The sequence below is a fragment of the Limulus polyphemus genome, unplaced genomic scaffold, assembly GCF_000517525.1.
Source record: "Limulus polyphemus unplaced genomic scaffold, Limulus_polyphemus-2.1.2 Scaffold113, whole genome shotgun sequence".
NCBI classification, from domain to species: Eukaryota; Metazoa; Arthropoda; class Merostomata; order Xiphosura; family Limulidae; genus Limulus; species Limulus polyphemus.
Window position 1 is genome coordinate 656,659 of NW_013665723.1, and position 8,824 is coordinate 665,482.

Here is an 8,824-nt window from a genome sequence, read left to right on the forward strand (position 1 = left end):
ACTCAGTGTATATATATATATATATATATCAAACTTAAAGTTAACAGAATATACCATTAAATAACATTGTTTACTAATAAATTAGTATGTGCAATCTTGGAAAAATAAGCTATTATAAACGAACAATGTTTAGAAAGCCACATAAGTATATCATATAAAATGCTACCAGCAATTCCCGTGTAAAGAGTTTTACGATGTTTCCATTTAAAATTACGGGATAGATCCAGAAATGTGGAGTAACAGGAGCCAACGACACTTTAATGGATTTGGAATATTGTTATATAGGATGGGAAAACATTCCTTACATTATTAAACATTTATAACAAAAGTATTTTTAATGCTAATGTTGTCAAAGGTAAGTGACTATTATGTTAGTGGCACAGACGAAAATATTTAACAATCATAAGTGTTGGTTTTGAGGTGTAATGATTTAGTAACCTTTCGGGATTTAGCATGTATTCATTTTAAGCAAATAAACACTGTCTGCTTTCTCAGTCTGTGAAAACCAGCGAAATCAGTTTGTTTGTTTTGAATTTCGCGCAAAGCTACACGAGGGCTATCTGCGCTAGCCGTCCCTAATGTAGCAGTGTAAGACTAGAGGGAAGGCAGCTAATCATCACCACCCACCGCCAACTCTTTGCTACTCTTTTACCAACAAATCGTGGGATTGACCGTCACATTATAACGCCCCCACGGCTGAAAGGGCGAGCATGTTTGGTGTGACGAGGATTCGAACCCGCGACCCGCAGATTGCGAGTCGAGCGCCCTAACCACGTGGCCAAATCAGTTCGTATTTCTATAATTTATTTTTGTATATTTTGCTGAAGATATAATAAAAAGCCACCGTTTCGGTCAGCTTTGGACGCAATATAAATTTTAATAATGATTATACTGCAACGTTTTTATTTTATTGTTATGTTATCGTATTGTAAATTGTCCTACACATAGGGAGAGTTAACAAATAATGTACATTTCAAAATAATTCTTCTCTCTCTTTTTGGTCTTAAAAGAGAAATTTGACCCGAACCTTGCAAGTTCTTGATCGAGAGTTTGAAGATATCTGTATTTCCTGTAAACACTACGCAGTTATTTGTTTTCGTGTGTTTTTTTCTTTTGCAAAGTATGTTTAAACATAGGGACAAAGTCGTCTTTTCGAACATCGCTGTTCACGACGTTTAATATAATAGTAATATACTAACCCATCTTCAAAAAAAAGAAAAAAGTTTGCTTGTTTTAGCGCTAAGATACACAATAGAATATCTACACTTTATCCACAACAGAAGATTCGAACCCTGTTAAATATGCCATAAAAATAATTTATCTGATGAAGAACTATTTTGTGTTTAGATATGTAATCATTCAATTTTAAGCTATAAAACACTAAAAAGTTATTCAATGGCGAACAATTCTGTCATTCACTACAGTTATATTATAAATTTGGAAATAAACTGGACAGGAATACGTATTCGATTTATTTCTAAAACCTGACATGGTGTTAAGCCTCACATTAAAAAATATCAGGTCAAAATTTGAAATGCCTTACATTATCTTAATTTTTATTATATTTTCGTAGATTCTTTGATTTTACATATGTATTATCTTACGGAAAAATCACCTCGATTTTTGTTTCTTGTCAACATATATTTCAACCTGCTATTATTTTAAACAGCAATTATTTTCTGGGTAGTATTTATAGTGAACCAAATAGCCTAACCTAGAGTCTGTTGTGATCCTTAAATGAGAACAAAGCCTTAGGTCAGTACTTCCGCTTACAGTTTTTCTGGTCATTGTCTAATTCGATTTCGATTTGATAGTCACGTGTTTTCTAAGTCCACTGTTTTACAAAATATCCAAAATTAAACGTGAACTCGAAATAAACATAAATAACCAGAACATTTCAAAACAAAGCCTTGGGTCAATACTTCGTTGTTATCAGAAATGTGTACTATACATATATATATACTTTAATTTGTATGAGCAGAAAAAAGTACAATTTTCCAAAGTTACTTCGAGGCTATGAAATTTAAATGCACGTGTTAACTTGTCGGCTTTCTCCGTTTTGTCCGCCCCCCAGTAGCACAGCGGTATATCTGCTGACTTAGACCATTAGAAACCGGGTTTCGATACCCGTGGTGGACAGAACACAGATAGCCCTTTGTGTAGCTTTGTGCTTAATAACTAAAAACAACAACAACCGTTTTGTCTACTGCGGGAAATCGAGCCCCGTGTTTTAGCGTTGTAATCTCTCAACTTTGCTGCTGAATCACTGGATAACAAACAAGTTAATCCTTGTCATACGAACTTCAGTACTGAAGGATAACATGTTTCTGCATTATATGTTTACTTGTCTAAATCCCTCTCTATATTTGAGAAAACCAATGTTGCATTAATTTCTGCTCCGCATACAATTTAACACAATGAAACTTGCATAGAGTAAAGAAAGAATGGTCTAACGGTTAAGTATGCGGAGTGTGCTATAGGTTCAAATTACTTGTTTCAACAATTCTACCTAATTTATATCTTAATATTCAGAATATCTCCAGGAATGCAATATTGTTGTTCGTAATGATAAGCAAATGATAAAAAGTTAATAAAAACGCTTAACTGTTACAGAAAATTTTAACATAAATTGTAAAAGGCTAGAAAATCGATAAATAAACACACGCAAACAATTATGTGCACTATTTATCACCACCTCAAATATGATATTGAACTCTTCCACTACTAAAAATAAAAACAGATAAAATAAAGCAAATAAATAACATTAAAGAAAACATATACGAAACAACAGGATAGTTTTCGAAGTCCATCTTAAAGCAGAAAAAAAATGCCATTCTTACTTATTCTAAAACTTTGTAACAGATGTATATTTATGATGTGCGGACACGATGACTGCTTATCTGTTTTTAACAAAAATAACAGTTCTGTTTCATGTTGCTGTTACAAAGATATTTCATTTGCTGTTTAAACAAGAAGTTAACTAGTGCAGTAACTAAATCGCTTGAAAAAATACTAGAAATGAAAACAGACATTCTTTTTTTACAGCGCATGTGCGAAATAGACTGATCATTATCTGAATGTGTTTTAAGAAGCTCTTCTAGGCCTTATAAATATAGAGATGTGGTAATATAATTAATATTATAACTTGACAGCAACAAAGAGGACATTATAAAGGGTGCCGTTCTTTAGTTTTGTTTGTTTGTTTTTAATTACGCACAAAGCTACACAAGGGCTATCTGTGCTCTGCCCACCACGGGTATCGAAACCCGGTTTCTAGCGTTGTAAGTCCGCAGACATACCACTGTGCCACTGGGGGGTCCGTTCTTTAGTGGGATCATCGTTATCAAAAGCTGTTTCTTTGCCCTCCTGTTCACACACATTGGTCTGTCAACAACACAAATCAAAAGAGAATGCGTCTGCCTTAAGGACAACAGTAAATGCCAACTGCTGGTGACACGTATAAAATACGACTGGCCGATTCAGACAACAAGCTGTTCACATATTGCTTTTATTATATACGGAGAGAAAAAAAACGAATTCGAAATAAAGAAAAATAGCTTGTGGGGGATAACGATAAGTTAAAATAAAGTACAATACATGTATAAATAAGCTATAATGAAAGGATTTTTTATAGTGTAAGTCTAGGTAGAATTTAAGCTTTTGAAAAAGACTATCAAATAGACATTTGTCATTAAGTGAAGTCAAAAAAGTGTTTTATTTTGACAGTGAACATATTAACGTTAGAAGTTTGGAGACCCCAGAGTCAATGTTAGGGACATTGGGATTGGCGGAATATGGGTGGCTATGAAGTAAGCTTATTCTATCCTTAATTGCTCTCGATTTGAATCTAGTTGTCATACCTAGGAGTGGCCAGACTGTGATAAAATTATCTGCTGGTTGAGGTGGTGGGAAAGTAGAAGGTCGTTTTTAGTGTTAATGAAAAATGCATCGTTGCTGAAACATTCCATTAAAGTTATCTGAGGTTTTCGTACATATTGACACTCACAGATTTCACACTGTGAGTAATAATTACTAAATGTTAACAAAAGAACGCTACTTATTAGAACATCACGATGAAAATCACTTCTATAGCTTAGAAACTTGGACATGATTATAAGAAGAATGATTAAAAATATAGAAATTAGGATAATAAAGCTGCTATTTTCTACACGTAGAACAGATTAGCGTTGCTATTGTTTCATCCTAGTGAAGTTGGAGACTCACAAAGCTTTGGAAATTTGTGAGAACGGGAAGTTCATTGCCAATCTTTCACTTTTAACACATAGTTGAGTATTAGTTTTAATAGCCAAGATCAAGACAATTAAACTACCCACGTACCCAGAATCATACGGAGAAACAAACGTAAAAGTCTTAAAAAAGAATTTCAAGTAAAATTGCGAGAAAGAAATGTTATATGAAAAGTAAAATTCAGGTATCAACAACGCCTCAAGAACACAATCAGAAGAAGATCACAAGCATACTGCAAAGGTGTCATCAGTAAGCAGACACCATTTAGATAGAAAGAAGATCACAAGCATACTGCAAAGGTGTCATCAGTAAGCAGACACCATTTAGATAGAAAGAAGATCACAAGCATACTGCAAAGGTGTCATCAGTAAGCAGACACCATTTAGATAGAAAGAAGATTACAAGCATACTGCAAAGGTGTCATCAGTAAGCAGACACCATTTAGGTAGAAAGAATATCACAAGCATACTGCAAAGGTGTCATCAGTAAGCAAGACACCAATTTAGGTAGAATTACAAATAAGAACAAATAAAAATTACAGCACTGTATAAAATTATACATAAAAATACGATATTTAAATAATATTAGCGACATTTCATAACCAGAAAAATTTGCTTCACATGACCTCAAATCACTTTACTTCTTGTTTTGTTCTAAAATATTCCCATATCACTTTAGTATCCTGACTTTCATCTTCTTGATAAACCAGGATTAAATTTAACACATCATTTTAAATGAGGCATAGCTTAAAATTTGTACAAAATAACACTTTCTTTATCTAAATGTGAAACAGATATCTGCATTTATCACACAGTGTTTAACCACAACCAAACACTAAGTGGGAACTTATAAGTCTTTGTTTACGATCAAAGACATTTCTAAGTGGTTTCGTTTATTTCTTTTGAATTAACAGTAATAAATAAAGCGTTTTTTAATATATTAAAATTTATTTCATATTGTTTCCTTTTTATTAATCACTTCCTTCAGCAAAATATATTTGTTTCCTTGTATATGTATATATATACATATATATATATTACAGATCAAACTAAATATTTCCCCGTTCAGTATCATCTTGTAGTAATATATGATAATTGTTTAGTTTGTTGAGACGTGTTGTTATTTGAATGTAATTTAACAAAATTTTCTATTCATTTTATCGTACTTACATTTTTTTTCTAAGTATTATTGCCTATGCCTATTCTGATAATGTAATTAAGTGTATATATCTTTCCTACACTCCTTAGTTACTGCACAACTTATTTAAAATTCATATATATATATATATATTGAGTGTGTTCTCCTAATATAGATAGTCGGTCAAAGGAACCACTAAGTTTCTCTCGACCTTTAGTAAAGGAACAAGGATACCACGTTTACTTTCTCGTGGGAAAGATTGCTGTGACCTATTCAAAGCAAATTAGATGATGCCCCAGGGATAAAGCACCTTTTTTTTCTTTTGTTTTTGTAGTGAGAATAGGTTTCAGTGTCATGGATGGTACTCGCATCGTGAGAAGAATGGCATTTTTGTTTTTCCTATATATGTTTTATCAATATGAGGCAAGATTTCAACACAAGATTACTAATGAAAAGCTACTTTGAGATATGTACAAACAACCATTAGCAGAGGTGTTAAGATATAGTCATCTTAAAAAATTTGAATGAATCTCTTTTTGTGCTTCAAACTCAGTCCAGGTTAAGAGAACTCAGATTTTGCTCAGCAAAACATTTTTTGACGAACCTCCAGTTATTCTATGGCTCCTACCTAATTACTGGCTTGAAATCGGTAAACATGATAAAACAACAACAGCAGGGAGAAAGAAGTAATTTCATATGTATATAGCATAGCTTTAACTTCCCTGATTTTTATCATAAAAATAAGAGAACTTTGTTTTGTTCTTAATATAATAAAACTGGTACCCTGTAGATTTCAATTCCGTACAGAGACAACGTGTATGTGCTAACCTTTCAACACTTTGACTTTTTTTGCGATTGCACCAATCGCACTTGATATACCAAGCAATAGCAAATTATTGCTCAGCGATCTTCGTATTAATTCGAATCGAAAAAGAGTTCCATCGCTATTTAATATAAGAAGCATTGTGAAACATAATTATTTTAAACCAGATCAGATAAAATATATGAAAAATTTCGTAGTAGATCATATTAGTTGGAAAGTCTCGTATCTCCTTGCTTAAATCTCACGGCCAAAGAAACCACATACCAATACATACATATATAATTTAAGGATAAATGTCACCTGTTGATCTATTTAGGCCATTTCATCCATTAAACTAAACTTTAAAATATAACACTGAAATCCAGCCCTTATCATTTAAATATTTATTAAGCCTTCCCTTAAAGTTTTTTAAGTTAAATGCATCCACTACAACTGTAACTTACTAACCAGAACAACAGGGAACTAGTTAAAAAAAAAACAATAATGCCAGTGAAAATGGTAATCTATACAATAGTACCAGTGAAAATGATAATCCATACAATGCATCATCTCCTGTCACATTGTCTTGGCTTACTGTTGAAGATATTTCATACTTTTATAATGCCCTCCAGTAACCCAGCAATAAGTCTGGTGGTTTTTAATGCTAGAAATCGGATTTTGATACCCGCCATGGGCAGAGAACAGATTACATATTATGCGGCTTTGTGCTTAACAACAAACAAAAAAACATCACAACACAATTTATAATTCCTTTAGTGAACAAAAAAATATAAAATTCGAAGGTATCATTCTAGAAACTTAACAAAACTAAACCTTATCCATTAAGGTTGATTTTATTTTATACTTAAAGTCTAGTTGATTGGTAGTGCTTACAAATCTGTGATATAAGTTAAATAATTCCGGTTCAAACTATCTTGTCTGTGAATTATATCGGATAGATATTCCTATAAAAAAATCATTTTAATTGTTTCTTTTATTTTGTATTGGCTGGTAAGTAACATCAAAGTAACAGTTTGATATTAAATATCCCAGTTTCTTGACATGATTACACATATCATATCACTTTTGAAATTCATTTCTTTTTCCTACCTTAATATAATAGAATAATGTCTTGTAAAATAAATTGAAAATGCATTTAAATTTGATTAGATTTTTCAAAGTGATATATAGATTCTGCATTTATCAGCAAAAGAAAAGTAAATTATTCATACTTCCAATCATGTGCATCTTCTAACATGAGAATCTTGTGTAAAACATATAATTTTGTTTTCTTTCCATCTAAAGTCAAATTATAGCTGGCACAGGTGTAAAATTACACAAATATTTACATACTCAATTAAGTTAACGTAGGATACAACTTGAAGAAGCAGCAAAGACGAAACGTTGGTTAAAATAAAAAGTTATTTTCGCAAAATGTCTTATCTATACTTAGATATTTAATTTATTTATATTTGTTCAGTATATCACGTGATTAGAAAAGATTTTCGTGTTGATTTCATGTTTGGAAGAGATATAAGTGGAGAATAACTTAACGAGTTTACCATTGTATTTGGTTAATTCTCAAGCGATTTTTGGAATGAGATTAGTGTAAGATTACATTTTGTTGAAAGCGTAGGAATTATTTTCCTTCATAATTATCTTATGAATTTTTTAAATGTATGGAAATCATTATATCCTTTATTTAACATTTTTAAAAGTGTTCTATCTTCTCATAAGTTCATATTCTGATTTACAAAACAATGTCAGTGAATAATAGAGAACTTCAAAATAACAATGTTTGTCTTTAAGAATTGTGCAAAATTATAAGCATTAAAATCGTGTGAGGTCTCTAATCCGCAATTCAGAAGCCTCGAAAAACCCGGAACTTCTTGTTTGTCACCTTTTAAGAATTGATTTGGTTACATCTACACTTCACAATCTGTTTACTCTTCAAAAGGTTTTCCCTTCGCATTAAACCAATAGATTTGACACGAAACAGGAGCGTAAGTAAGTCTTCTTGCTTATTCTGAACTTATGTTGCTCTATCGTGCTAACGAGTAATGACATCTTGAAACCTTTTAGTTTTGTTGTTGTTTCAATCCAAAAGCCGGAAATTAATTTACTGTTATTTTTTCCAAGCATGTCAGATTCAGAAAATCCTTATCCAAGAACCCTGGAAGATCACATCGAAGTCCTTTACCTTCTAATTAGGACACTGCATATAAATGTTTTGAGTCATTTCTGATCTTACGTATGTTTACATTTCTTTTCTTGCCACTATCATGTATAAAAAAAGTAAAAATAAAAGCATGATATCTAAAGATTTGAATAAATTTTAGGTGCTATATGTTCTATAGTTAAAAAAATCATGTTCTATAGTGATAAATATATTCCTATTTTTTCACATAAATGTAAAACCCCATCTTCTCTTTTAAAATGAACAGTGAGAAAATGCATATGTAATTTAATTTACCTAAAACACATCAGTCACATTTTTTAAAAAATCACTATGGTTGTGTAATTCAAAATAAAATATTTGTTTATTGAAAACTTTTATTACTGGATAAATGCTACGCTTTTGCTATGAATATGCATATGCATATATACATATATATCTATATATATAAGAGTTTGCCC